Below are 13,398 nucleotides of genomic sequence, written 5' to 3'. Positions count from 1 at the left end.
GGCTTTATTCTAGCTAACAGAAAAGAATCTACAGAAGTAGAAAAAAGAAAATAAGTACACAAAAGGTAAAATTAAATTAACTGATTGCTGTTATTAGAATCAGAACTTTAAACAACTGTATAGACTATCTATATAAAATGAAGCCTTCAAGCTAAGGAACAAGGCAGAAGTAAAAATCAAAACCAGGACATAATCTGTTATGAGATACTGCTATGCATCATTGAGTAGTACCTCCCTTGCAATAGTGCAATGTAGATTGGAAGTGATGTAGACTCACCTCTTGGTTTTGCTTGTCTAGTGGAGGATAACAGTAGCTAATTAGTTTGAATTCAGTCTCACTGGGCAAATCATTCCATTCACCACAAATCTTTTTGTTAGATGCAACAAATAGGATTATGTCTGCAATATCCATGACACATGGACTCAAACTAATCAAGCTAAATAATGACAGTGAAAACCAGAGCAATTTTGAAGTGTAAAATTTGAAAGAATCCATTCGGAAACTCCCAGCATCATCTAAAAGGGCAAACTGACAAAATTATACTTCATCTGTTGAAAGAAAAATTCGATATGCAGCAAAATGCCATTTGTATTGCCATCAAGGCATAGATGCATACCACATGAGCAGGTGAAAACGTGTCTGTAAAGAGGATTATGCCCACCCTGCAATCCTCATACATTCTTCTGGTATCAACTCTCCCATTGCAACTTTCTCATACACAATAAAAATAGTCTGAAATACATATTTGCGTAAGTTTAAAGTAATTTCCACTAAAACTGAGAAATATTCATTATTGCTTCAACTTGTGTTTCAAAGCAGTTTTAGAAATAGCCACAAAAGCCACATAGATAATGCTAGGGTAGTGGTTGACAAATCACAGATGAAACCCTAATGGCAGTATGGAATACAATGTACTTGCATGAAAGAGGTCCTGAAAGAAATATTGTTATAATTTTTTTTTCTTTCTTGCTTGCTTTCTTACATTCTTCTTTTCTGTCATGGTAACAGCTAGCTTGTAGCTGCCAAATAAACCTGGTCATATCAGACCTTCAACCTTGGCCAGCCTAGAAACAGCCCCTCAGATGAGGAAGGGATAAATTGGATTCAAAGCTACACAAGGACTTCACCAATCACATTCCATCCTAAGCTGCAGACATCACACTGATCAGGAAGCTGGTCTGTGTGGGAATCAGACCAATCAGCAGTTTAGACTGGGATGTGTCAAACCCCCTACATAAACTGAATTTGAACAATAAAACTTGCTGCTGTTGCATAAAGCTCTGAGGTGTGTCAGTCATCCCTGTCTCCAGCCACTGACCTCACAAAACATGTAACCCCCCAAAGTATGATAATCACATATCCTCTGAACAGAGAGAGAAAGAAAATCCTCTTCCAGGATTTTCCTGGGAAGCTGTGGGAAGCTGTGAGAAAGCTCAGAGAAAAGAATGAGAAATAATTATTATCTTCACTTGTTGCACCTGTTGTGCACATGTGGAATGTGTTATGGAGATTTCTTTACCAAAGGGTGATTTCTTAATTGGACACTGGTGATCGTGTTTGGATTTTAAGGACTGTATCAGACTGTCTGTAAGGGTGAAGTGTGCTTCCTAATAATATAGCAGAATAGTATAGCATGTATAGTACTGTACAATAAAGTGATTGATCAGCCTTCTGCAATCATGGAGTCAATGCTAATTATAACCCTGTTGGGGATGCCCTGCTGCAATACCACAAGTAATATTTCCTTTCCCTTCCCTCTCCACAATGTAGATGGAAAACATAAATAAGAAAAATCTGTACTATGAGCAGGAAGTTGCTGAAAAATCAAAGCTTGTCTACATGAACTCAGAGAGCTTTTAAGCTATACAGTTAGTATCTACTATGGCTATTGTCATAGTCTTCTCTGGTTTTAACTATTCTTATTTTATTTTCTCTCATTTGGTTTGGATTGTTATTTTGTGTTTTTTCGGGCTAGTAGTTCATGTCATTGGGTTAAAGAAATGTGATGCCACTGAGATATAGAAAAAGAAAATGTGTGGCAAATTAAATAGGGGCAATTATGTGGTAGCCTGTCATGTAGTAAAATGAAATTAAATCCATTTTCGCTTATGCCCAGACAATCTGAACTTCAAGATACTTTATTACGAAGACACCTCCTTATGATCCTGCAAGGTAAGGGCAACACCAGGCATACTCTAGCAGTGCTTGGAGAGCATTTGGGAAAATATATAGACTAAAGATTAGAAGGCTTAAACAGCAAGTAATGTCTTTTAAATAAATTCTAGATAATATATCTGGTAGCAAAGAAAAATAAAACCACTTACAAAATCTTATACTGCACCAACATTTCTGTTGTCAGTTCAATTTACAGTTGATGGTTGTGACTAAACTAAATGACAAATGAGAAAGAAAATTTTGCTGAAGTTTGTGAGAACAGAGAATTAATATTTAGTAGATTTAGGATCTTTGGCAATACTAGGGGCACAGATCTAACACTGGACATTTAAAATATACTTCACTTTTATGAAAGTTTCTCAGGATAGATGTTATTTATTTTTTTTGTCAAGAGAAATAAGAAAAGAACCCTTAACTCTTTTCTAAGTGTCTGGTCTTTGATGGGTTCCGTTATTTAACTATTTGGAAAAGAAATTATGGTAACATCTCTACTTCCAGTAATTATTTCATATAAAAGACTAATCAAGCTGTCAGGTTTAAAATGAAATTGAAGTTTACTGTTAGATGCTGTTACTCTTAAACAAGATGAACCTTATCAATTTCAAAGAAGAGAGAATTTTATGCTAAAACATAATGTGTCATACTATTAACACATTGTAGCAATTACAAGCATCTGTCTAATCTGTCTACCTATTTTATGTCATGTTTTTCTGCAATCTCAGGCTGTCCTGTAGCTAGAAACATGCCTGCTCTATAAAAATGAGCAAAAATATAATTTTTAGTCCTGTTTTCACATCTTTTTCACTGTAGAAAGGAAAATAGATCACCAAAACAAGGCATTTGAGAATGTTATGTATATGACCAGCAGGGGCTAACTACTGGATGGTGTTACCCTGTTGTATTTTACGCTTGATTTGCATGATTCAGCTTTACCTATTTGTATATTGAGCAAATATGTCTTCTTTTTTTTCTCTTCCAGTTTTCATAAGTGCATTTGAACTACAAAACTGTATTCTAATTAATTTTTATAATTGCTCAATCACTATACAAATAATTGGAAATGGTAGAAGTTACTTAGGTTTAATAACATAAGTAAATACTGAATAAACCAATTTTCTGATAAACACCATTCTTAAGCAAATCAGATAGATATACAACATTTTAGGACAAAGACAAACCACTCTCATTCATTGTATGAGATAAACCCCAGCATTCTTGTAGAACCTTTTTTGACTGTTGATGACTTGCAGTACACAGCATTGCAAAAGTAGGTGAGCTGGATAATTGACATCTGTAAAACAACCTTGGGGCTCTGCAGAGACAGTCTTAGCTCCATGTTCACCACGCACAAGGTATTGAAATTCCAACCAATTAATGTCATTTGTACTTCTAGGTAAATATTTACACAAGTGTGGTGATAATAAGGCACTTGACAGGCTACTGATGATAAATATGGCAGAACTTCAAAATTTTAATGTTACATTATCTGGCTGTCTGTTGGGTTATTTCTTTAAGCCAACAGGAAGCAGCACCACACTTTCTAATTTTTCTACTACCTGTTATTTTTATTTGCTCTTTTCTTCCATCTGGGAGAAAATCCACATATAATGAAAGTGTGATTGCTCTTCTCCATTAGAAAATAAATCACGTAAGTGAAAAGTATGTATACATGAACTTGGGGGCAGAAATTGTGTCATCTAATAATCTGTTAAAGCTTTGTTTCAGTTTTGATTTTGAATCCATTTCCTATTTGCATTTCTTTATTTATGCAACATTTCATTTTTATCAGTTAATGATATTGAGATAGATCATTAGTAAGAACACATTGTACATGGCAAAAAATCAAAAAAACCTAATGTAAAACAGTAACTGCTACCCATAATCCACAGAGCTATATTTCAACAGATGATCAGTTCCTTCTGAGTTCTTAATTTAGGGTAGAATTCAATTCTAATGCATTCAATTAAACCATTTGTTCTGGAAGTATTATTTTTTAACCTATAAATCCACTAATTTGTGGTACATGTTGGGGCAGTACATTAAATTATCTATATCATCTTCTATTTGTTGCAACACAAAAGGTTTCTTTCTTTTCATGTCCAAACAAAAGAAAAGGCAAAATAAAATCTTAAAGGAAGAAAGTTTCCAACTATTTTTGAGGGGAACCTAAACTGAGTTACAAATAACACAAGATTTGAATTTCTGTATGATTCATTTTAAAGAGAAAAAGTACATAAAAATGCAAGAGGGCGATCATGGTTTGTTATATTAAAGCCTTTAACCCAGCTATTTAGAATCTGACATATCAGAAATATTTTTGACTGTAGTAGATTCAGAGTCTCAATTGTTTTCCCAGATAAGTTCTGAACTTTTTGATGCCATACCTCTGGGAAAAGGAAAAGTTTGCTAATTGTTAAAAGGTTGAGATCCTTAAATTTTTTCTTTATTGTCTTCACTGACTTTTGAAGGGTTTATCATTATGGGTTTTTTCCTAAATAATTTTTATTAACATATGGATTATTTATTAATTATCATAAATCTTCTCAAATTGTATTTTTTTTCTTGAATAGTTAAAAGATATAAGCTACTCACAAGTTTCAATATTGCTAAATGGGTTTTACCTGTCTATTTACATTTGCACATTATCCATTTTATTTGCTTTGGAGAAGAAACTCTGGTCTTCATACTAGTGATAAATTTTCAATCTAAAATATTCTCCTGTAGTTGTGCCTGCACAGCCATTGTTTTGTGTTCTGTTTTGGTACTATTCTTCTTCTCCTTTCCTTTCATGCTTGCTAAAATTTCTGGGGTTTAATTCAGACATCTTTAATCATTGCACATTGCTTTTTTCCTAAGTACTTTGGACATCCACTAAATTAAAGAGCTTATGAAATAGCAAATGTTTACACATTCTCTTGCTGCTTTAGACATCAAAGCCTACAACAAAAAGAAAAGTGTGTGGCTCCAGGGTAAATCAAACTGTGAACAATGAATCTTCAAGTATGCAAGTGGCTACTGACTAGAACACGGTTTTCTACCACCTTTAGAAGATATTTATATATATATACATTATACTCATTAAAAAAAAAAAAAACCTTTCGCTTCTTGTGCCCTATGGCCCAATTTTTGTATTATTTGCACTTATTTCTTATATCTTCAAGAAAGTAATTATACTTTGGATGCTCATTTCAAAGCATATTAAAAATGAGATAGGAGATCCTATCCTATGATAACAACTCATCTGTGACATGAGTGACTTGATTTCAAAGCAAGGGAGTTTCAAATGTCCAGTGGAAAATAGTAATAAGAGTAAGAAAATGAGTTATGTCTACAACATGTTTTCAGAAATGATGGCAATGTACATGGGACTAGAAGAAGCATGGGAAAGGAGATTGTTTAATGATTGTTGTCAAAAAAGAAATTTTTCTTTCCCTAGAAGGTAATGGGGAACAAAGGTCTGTGCAAAACCTATGTCCTGATGTAAAATCTTGAGAACTATCAACCATATGTATCTATATAGTCTTGGGCAGCACATTAGTCATTTTCCCCTGTAGCTCGTAAACCTGACAACTTGATGTAATACTAACGATTTGGATTTGCTGATTCATCTTATTAAATTTTTTTGTACATACAGCTTGAAAAAACTGATACCTACAGAGGAAGGGCAGACTGCTCCCTTGCCCTTAAAGAAGCACTTTCAAACCATAGATAATCTCCACATATCAACAGAATACCTTCTCTGAGTTTGAAGATACTTTTTGCTGTGTTTATTATAGAGAACTATTTTATTCAACCTTAGGGGTTATTCTCAAATAAATAAGTGAGTTCTATGAGAAAATACCCCCCTCAGAAGTGCTCACATTAAAAGATAGGAGATTAATGGAGATTTCAGCTCCTAGAAAAATGTTTTGCCAAAGCTAATCAAACAGTCAGATTCCCCTTATTCAAACTTGATGAGTTTTGAAATGCCTCATATAGGGCATCAGAATTAAAACTTCTCTTCAACACAAAAAGTCATTTTATCTTAAGATTGAATTCAGATGAGAGTAATTCACTTACCTGGAATTAGATAATCAAGTTATATTGTACTGTATTTTAACTGAGACCACAATACAGGAAACTTTGAAAACATATGCTTATGTTTTTATTATTATGATCTCTGTTATGAAGTAATTTATCACCGTCATTGGGTATGCAGTGAGACAAAGCATACAACGTCTGTGTCTGCGCCAGAAAACACAGCAGAGCCTTTGTGTGAGCTTCAGATGTGGCAAAAGCAGTTTGTTGATATTCATGCAAGCCACTCAGCATGCTTGGTGGCACAATCCCTTGGGGATGATCCCAGCTACCCATAGTGAAAAAGTTTTCTATTAAATACAGACCTATTTTCTCACGTCAGATAAAGCTAGACAACAGACAAGTAAATTCAAAGAAAGGCTTTGCTCTTCTTCCCCCCTGTAAAATCTGGCGTGACATGGATGGCAAATTGCAGAGAGAAACAGTGGTGTGTATGTGTTGGATGCATTTGTTACATGCATTGTGCCTCCTTAATTTATTGCCTAATTTATCGCTGAAATAATATTCTGGCACATATCTAGGATTTACTGAAAAGGTGCAACTTAGCTCAGTAGTTCTGTTACAGTACTGCTTAAATTATGCAGAAAATAAATGCTGTTTTCCATGACTATTTTCTCTATAGCTAAGATTTATTAAGAAATTAATCTTAAAATCTTCCTTCCCTGAATTTACCTTTTGAGTAATAACACGGCATACATAAAGTTCCTAAAGTTTTTTCTGATGCTTTTCTGATTTATTGAAAGAAAAGTTGTATAAAACTTTTTCCTAGAAAGCATAATTATTTTTTTGCCTTTGCCTTTGGTCTATATTTGTTCTCCAGTATGTCCATTCAAATCTAAGCTGTTTGTCAATGAACTTGGGTCCATCAGTCAAATGCTCAATTTGAAAACAGAAAAAAATACTTGAAATCCACATATTTATGGAGGAAAAAGTAGAGCGGGGGGGAGGGAAAGGAAAAATAAAGAGAATTCAGCTAGTGATTTAAGAGATCTTAATTAAATTGCACTGAAGAGGATATTTGAAACTTTAAGAACAGCTTTTTTAGTGTCTAATTTAGAATTACTCAACTGTTATCTTCTTTTTCTGCTGCATTCTATAAATTGCTAAATGTTCAGAGGTAAATATGTTTAGAACTAGTGCAACACTTGCACTGAAAATGCAATTTTCTCTTAATGTTTCAAGATTATTTTGAGGTTATTTCTTCTAATTGAAACAATACATTTTAATGTTCCAAAGCTGCCACTAGTTTATTTAAAAAGGTAATTTTATCCTGCAACAAGGATAACAGCTACTTCGTGCTACGTTTCTTTCTACAATATACAAAAAGAAATACCCAACAGCAAGAGAGAATGGGAGCTGAAAGTGACACTGTTCTTGTTTAAGGATTGCATGATTCTGTTTGGAAGTGTACCACAATAGCTTTTACAATCCCCATTTTCATGATTATTAGATCATTACATTTAGCGTAAACCAATTTAAGTTTGTACTAGCAAGAATTTGTGATCCTCTCTCACCTCTGACCTTTGGGTTAATAAGAAGTTCCTCTGTCTAATTGCTGTATCTTGAGAAGGCACTGTGGTGTGTAACTATTATTTGTGTAAAATTGCATTTAAAATTTGTTTTACATGAGCAAGTAGAATAACATTATTTCTGCAGTGAGCAATAATTATCTCCCTCCTAACTGAAAATATATATTGTGGATAAACTGTGTTCCTATAGTAGCCTTTATCTGTAAGGCAAGTTAATTAAAAGAGGAATGTTGAAAAATATGTCTGTCTATTGAGTTCTGATAGAGTAATATTATTAATTTACAATAAAACATTCCAGACAAACAAACAGAGAAGTTGATATTGCTCTGAAGAGACCGATAAAAAAATAAAATTTACATCATGATTTTAGACTTTGGTTAGAAGAAAAATGCAGACATGAAAAGAAATATCTATTTTCTCTAATGGAATAAGAAATGCCTAAATCTGTGTACCTGGTATTTATATGGGTTGATACAGGCATGAAGTACTGACCCTGAAACTTACACTTTTCACCTTGCTATTTTCTTTATGATTGGGAATGATAGGGAATTACACATTAGGTGTTATATATGTGTTCTTCCTATGTGGATGTAATTAATGCAGCTATAAAAAAGATATTTCCATCACTCCATGCATATTTTAACATTCAGAAAAGTTTTTATTAAATATTTATTTACCAGGACAACATTCACTGTGTGACAATTACTTTTAATTTCAGAAACTGTTTCCATATGTTATTAATGAAGTCCCTATATGTCCAATATACTAAACCACAAAATTAGAATTCAGCAGCAATTTTAATTGAGCAGCAATTTTATATAAAATAATACAATCAAATATAATCAAGTAGTTACAAAATGAAATTTGGAAATAGTTTGGAAAAAGCATAAGCAAAACTGATTGATCGGGGTATGGGGAGGGTTTCCCACCCTGCCTCACATACAAAGGCAAAATGCAACTTATATACTCTATGCTAATACATATTCATCAATATTTTCCATAAATCTCCTCCTATTTTCGATTATTGAAATCTATGTCACTCTACTGCATGGTGCACGCTCCACTTGTTGCTAATGGGGTCTTCTTGGCACTTTGGTGGTCTTTTAAGAGGAAGGCTCACCATCTTCCTCGCTGTCCTCTGAATAACCCAGCAAGTTGCACATATGCATTAAGCTTTGTGTTATGTAAGTAAGCATTATGTTCTAAATAAGCCTTATTATTTCATAGATAAGACCACTATTTTAGATTCCCAATCTGGAATTGTCCCAACTTCATCCTGCCTTGGGAATTGTCTTGACTTCATTCATCAATGCCAATTCTGCACTGGGAGTTTTCCTAAATTTATTCATCCCAAGGCCATTTCTTTTTCAGGATATTGCTTATCTCAATACTTCATCCTGTATCCTATTTTCTCATGAACATCACAAAACATCACATTTTGTGACACTAATTACTTATCATTTCCTCTATTACTGTTTAATAGATATTTTCTAAAATATTGATATAGTTACAATTGTTACCACATAAATGAATCATATTCATTTATCACACATATATAGCATAGGACCCACTGACCTTGATTTGCTATGAATTGCCTTTTCAATTCTATGTAGAGTTGAAAGAAGGATATTACATGAGCCATCAGCCTTGACTTGTTTTCCCCATATTATATAAACTTTCCAAATTATCAGTTGCCAATTATTAGGAAGAGAAGCTATATTACTTTTATTTGAAAAAGTTCTCTTTTATCGCTTTTTATACTACAGGAATAGTGTACAATTCTAATATTAATCAGTAATTGTATTCAGTTTTACCTTCTCCTTAAAAAAATTCACGTAAAATAACTCACTCCTCATTAATATTTCTTTATCATTCTCAAGAAAAACATTTACATCATACTGTGGACAAGATCTCTTATTTTCATTGAACTGGTCTAGTGTTTCTCCTAATTTGCAAAGAAATTGACAAGAGCACACTTAATAAAAGGGTGACTTTACGATGCTTGTAGCTCCATTTGTCTGTTTAGCCCAGAAATAAGTTTTTCACCTTTAAGCCTGGTTCTGAGAGCAGAGGCTGGGGGGAGAAGAAGCACAGAGTTTGTTTTCAGAAGCGGCACTCACTCCTCCACAGCTACAGCCCATGGAGGGGACTTTCTGAGTTCGTCACTCTTTTGGAGTGGCAAGAGGTTTTATTGCTTAATTTTTTTTTTTTTTTTTCTTGGTGAATGCCTTTCCTGCTGAATAAACAGGTTTTTTCCACTTTTCTCCAAGGAAATGTTTTCCAGAACTGGTTAGGGGAGGGTTGAATTTGTTTTCTAGAGGAACCCCTTTGGAGGTTCTCTCCCAAATCTGCCCTAAACCAGGATAACTCTTTTTCTTGCATTGTCCACATATGTTTGATTTTGCAATTATTTTAAAATATCTATTTTTAGTTTACTTGGTTTATTTTTGTAATATTGTTCCAGTAACTATAACATTTATAGTTTCTGTCATTAAATTCTTTGGTATAATTTTAAAATAAATAAAATACAGCATAGATACATAACCTATATATAAGCACACCTTTTACATGAAACAGAATTCACAGTAATGTCATAATTGATTTAACTGTAAAACTCCACATTTACTTCAAAAAGAATTAAAGCTTAGTCATGCTATATCCAGGATATAATTTCTTTAAATTTTTGATAAGAAAAAACTTCAAAATAAACACATTTGCTGATGCAAGGTATCTTTATAAGATTTAACTACATGCATTTACTCTCTAATAAGTTAACCTTCGTATACATTTTGACTACTAGAGGAGGAAAGTTACAAATATATTCCTAAGGTAAAAATATCATTAACTGCTTAGCGAATGGATGGCAACAGGCATATATGCATATTTTAGGAGGTCAAGAATATTCTAAGTGCCAGAAAGAAAGAGGCATAAAATCAGATTGAATATAATGTGGATGGAAAGCAAACTAAAAGTTACAAATAGTTTGCTTATATAGACAAATTAATTTAGACTGTTATTGCCAATGCAGTTTGCAATAATGGTTTAAGGGTTCTATATCAAACTTTTATTTTCATAAAATGTTTTAGATTTTTTTTTTATTATTTTCTGAATTTCTCAAGACACATACATCAGAGGTGGAAATAGTTCCCTAAAACTATTTTCTACATCAACAGGCTTATTCAGGTTTTTAGCTGTCATCTTATTAGTCTGGATATAATTAAAATATTAATTCCAATTCAATCTATTTCATCTTTAACTGTGAAAGAAGCCCCAAATCAAAATTAATCAGCTAACCAAAAAAATCTTCCCATTTTTTAGACTGGGTAGTTTCTTAATATTTTACTAAACAAAGGACGCAATGTATCAGCAAACATTATGAAGTTGCTGAGGTACTAGGACATGCTTTAAATCCTTGATTGCATAAGAAATGCTGCACAATGTATTAAATAATGAAGGACCTTGAAAAAGGAAATTGTAAATTACAGTCCTCCAATTAAAATTATGGAGAAAAACTATGCTACTTTGTATGCTTCATAAGTGCTTGAATGTGTAATTCCCAGACAAATCTGTAATGTCAGCTGTGTCACACAACAAAGAAATATGCTGCAAAATCCTAGGGCTTTTTATTAAAGCAGTTGTGTATATTCAGAAACATATATGGAAGAAATATAAACAGTATTTAAAAATATATCGTCAGACAGGATCTTTATTTGAATTAAAATTAAAATTAAAATTGTATGTTCAAAATGCCAAAAGGTATTTGGTATAACCTATAAATAGTTATTCCTGGAATCACCTGTTACAATTATAATTTCTTTAATATTACTTGCCATTAAGCATTGTCCATGAACAGTGTTATCCTTGAGTAATGGAGCTATTCTTTGGGAAAACCAATTTACAGATCTCAGCTTACATCCTTTCTTAAAAAAAAATTGCCAGATTAAGTAGCATGTTCACCAGAAGGCAAGAAAGACACCTGGGTCAGGATTAAGTTTAGGTAGGATTTTGAGATTTAGAGCCAAAAGTTTAAATTTGATTTAATAATAAGAATAAAAATATTAATATTTTAATAGGTTTGAAAGAATTTTGAGAACTACAGGCCTGGCAAAATCAATATCTATTACCTCAATTTATTTTACTATTTTTGTAAAATTGTGCACATAAAGAGCTTTTAAAATTTTCTGCTGTAAAATGAAAGTTCAAAGATTTTACATCACTGTCAATGGGAACAGATAGTTTTTTCACTTATTTAGCCCAACTTCATAAAAAAAAATAACAACTGTAACTATGTATTCTCCTATGGTGGGTTCCAGATGGCAGTGCTTGGTTTACCAAGCTTATTCTTCTCACAGAACCGACTCTAGACATAATTTTCAAGTACAGTGGCAAATGATCTGAAAATCAGAACAAGCCTCGGCCACACTTTTTTAAGCTTATCTGTGTGCAGAGAAAGTATAAGCTACAATGAGTTTCAATCACAGTTCAGTAATGGTAGATATCAGGAAAATTGGGTAAGGGCTTAAAAACAAATATATCAAGTTCGAGTGTAGCTTCAAGGAGTCAATTGATGTCCCGGACAAGCAATTACAAGTCCACACAGATATCCAAAATCACATAAAGCAAATTTAGTGATAGATAATAAAGGCTTAGCTATCCAAGGAGCAGCTAATTTGCCAGATGTATTCCAAAATAATTCCAAAATGGCTTGCATCTATGAAGAAGATAAAAGACCACTTGGGAAAGGACAACAAGGCAGCAGAAAATTAAATTTGCCAAAAATGTATTGGAATTTAATTTAGTGATGCGATATTGAAATACCTGAATAACTTAGGTGGGAACAGAAGAACATGTATATGTAGATACTAGCAATAACCTTCAAAACAGCAGAAATTCTGAGCTGAAAGAAGTGGAAGACAGACAGTTCACAGCAAATAGCACTAAGACATTGTTCTTGTATTTATATATAAGCCATAAACTTAGAATGCAGAGGGGAAAACCCCAAGCAAATAAAGAAACACTGGTCTAGGGCCAGGCACCCATGAGTTGTTTGCTCACCCTCCCCTGCCACAGCGGTGCAGAGGAGAGAGAAAAAAAAAATTAAAAGGGTTCATGAGTTGAGATAAGGACTGGGTGAAAACACTTCAAGGGCAAAACAGGCTCAACTAAAAAGCTGTAAAGTGAATTTATTACCAACAGACTCAGAAAAGGATAATGAGAAGAACAATAAGCCCTGAAACCACCTTTCCTCCCTGCAAACCCAGTCCCTGTCTCCTTCTCACCAACAGCACAGGGAGACAGGGCGGCGGGGTGTTTGGTCAGTTCATCACCCAGGGTTTTCTTCCACTGCTTTGGGAGAGGAATCCTTCCCCTGTGACTCCGTGGGGTCGCTCCCACGGGAGAAAGCTCTCCATGAACGTCTCCAGTGTGGGTCCACTCTCACCAGGAGCAGCCAAACCCCACCTGCTGCAGCATGAGCTGCCCCCACGGGCAGACAGCCCTCCCAAAACTGCTGTGGCACGGGTCTCTCTCTTGCCACGGGTGCAGCCCTCCAAGGACAGGCTGCTCCAGCCCAGGAGCAAGGGCCCTCTCTCCAATGGGTCTCCCAGTGGATCACAG

This window comes from Lonchura striata, chromosome Z (assembly GCF_050655825.1).
Source record: "Lonchura striata isolate lonStrDom1 chromosome Z, ASM5065582v1, whole genome shotgun sequence".
Lineage (NCBI taxonomy): Eukaryota > Metazoa > Chordata > Aves > Passeriformes > Estrildidae > Lonchura > Lonchura striata.
Note: the sequence above shows the minus strand (reverse complement) of the source record.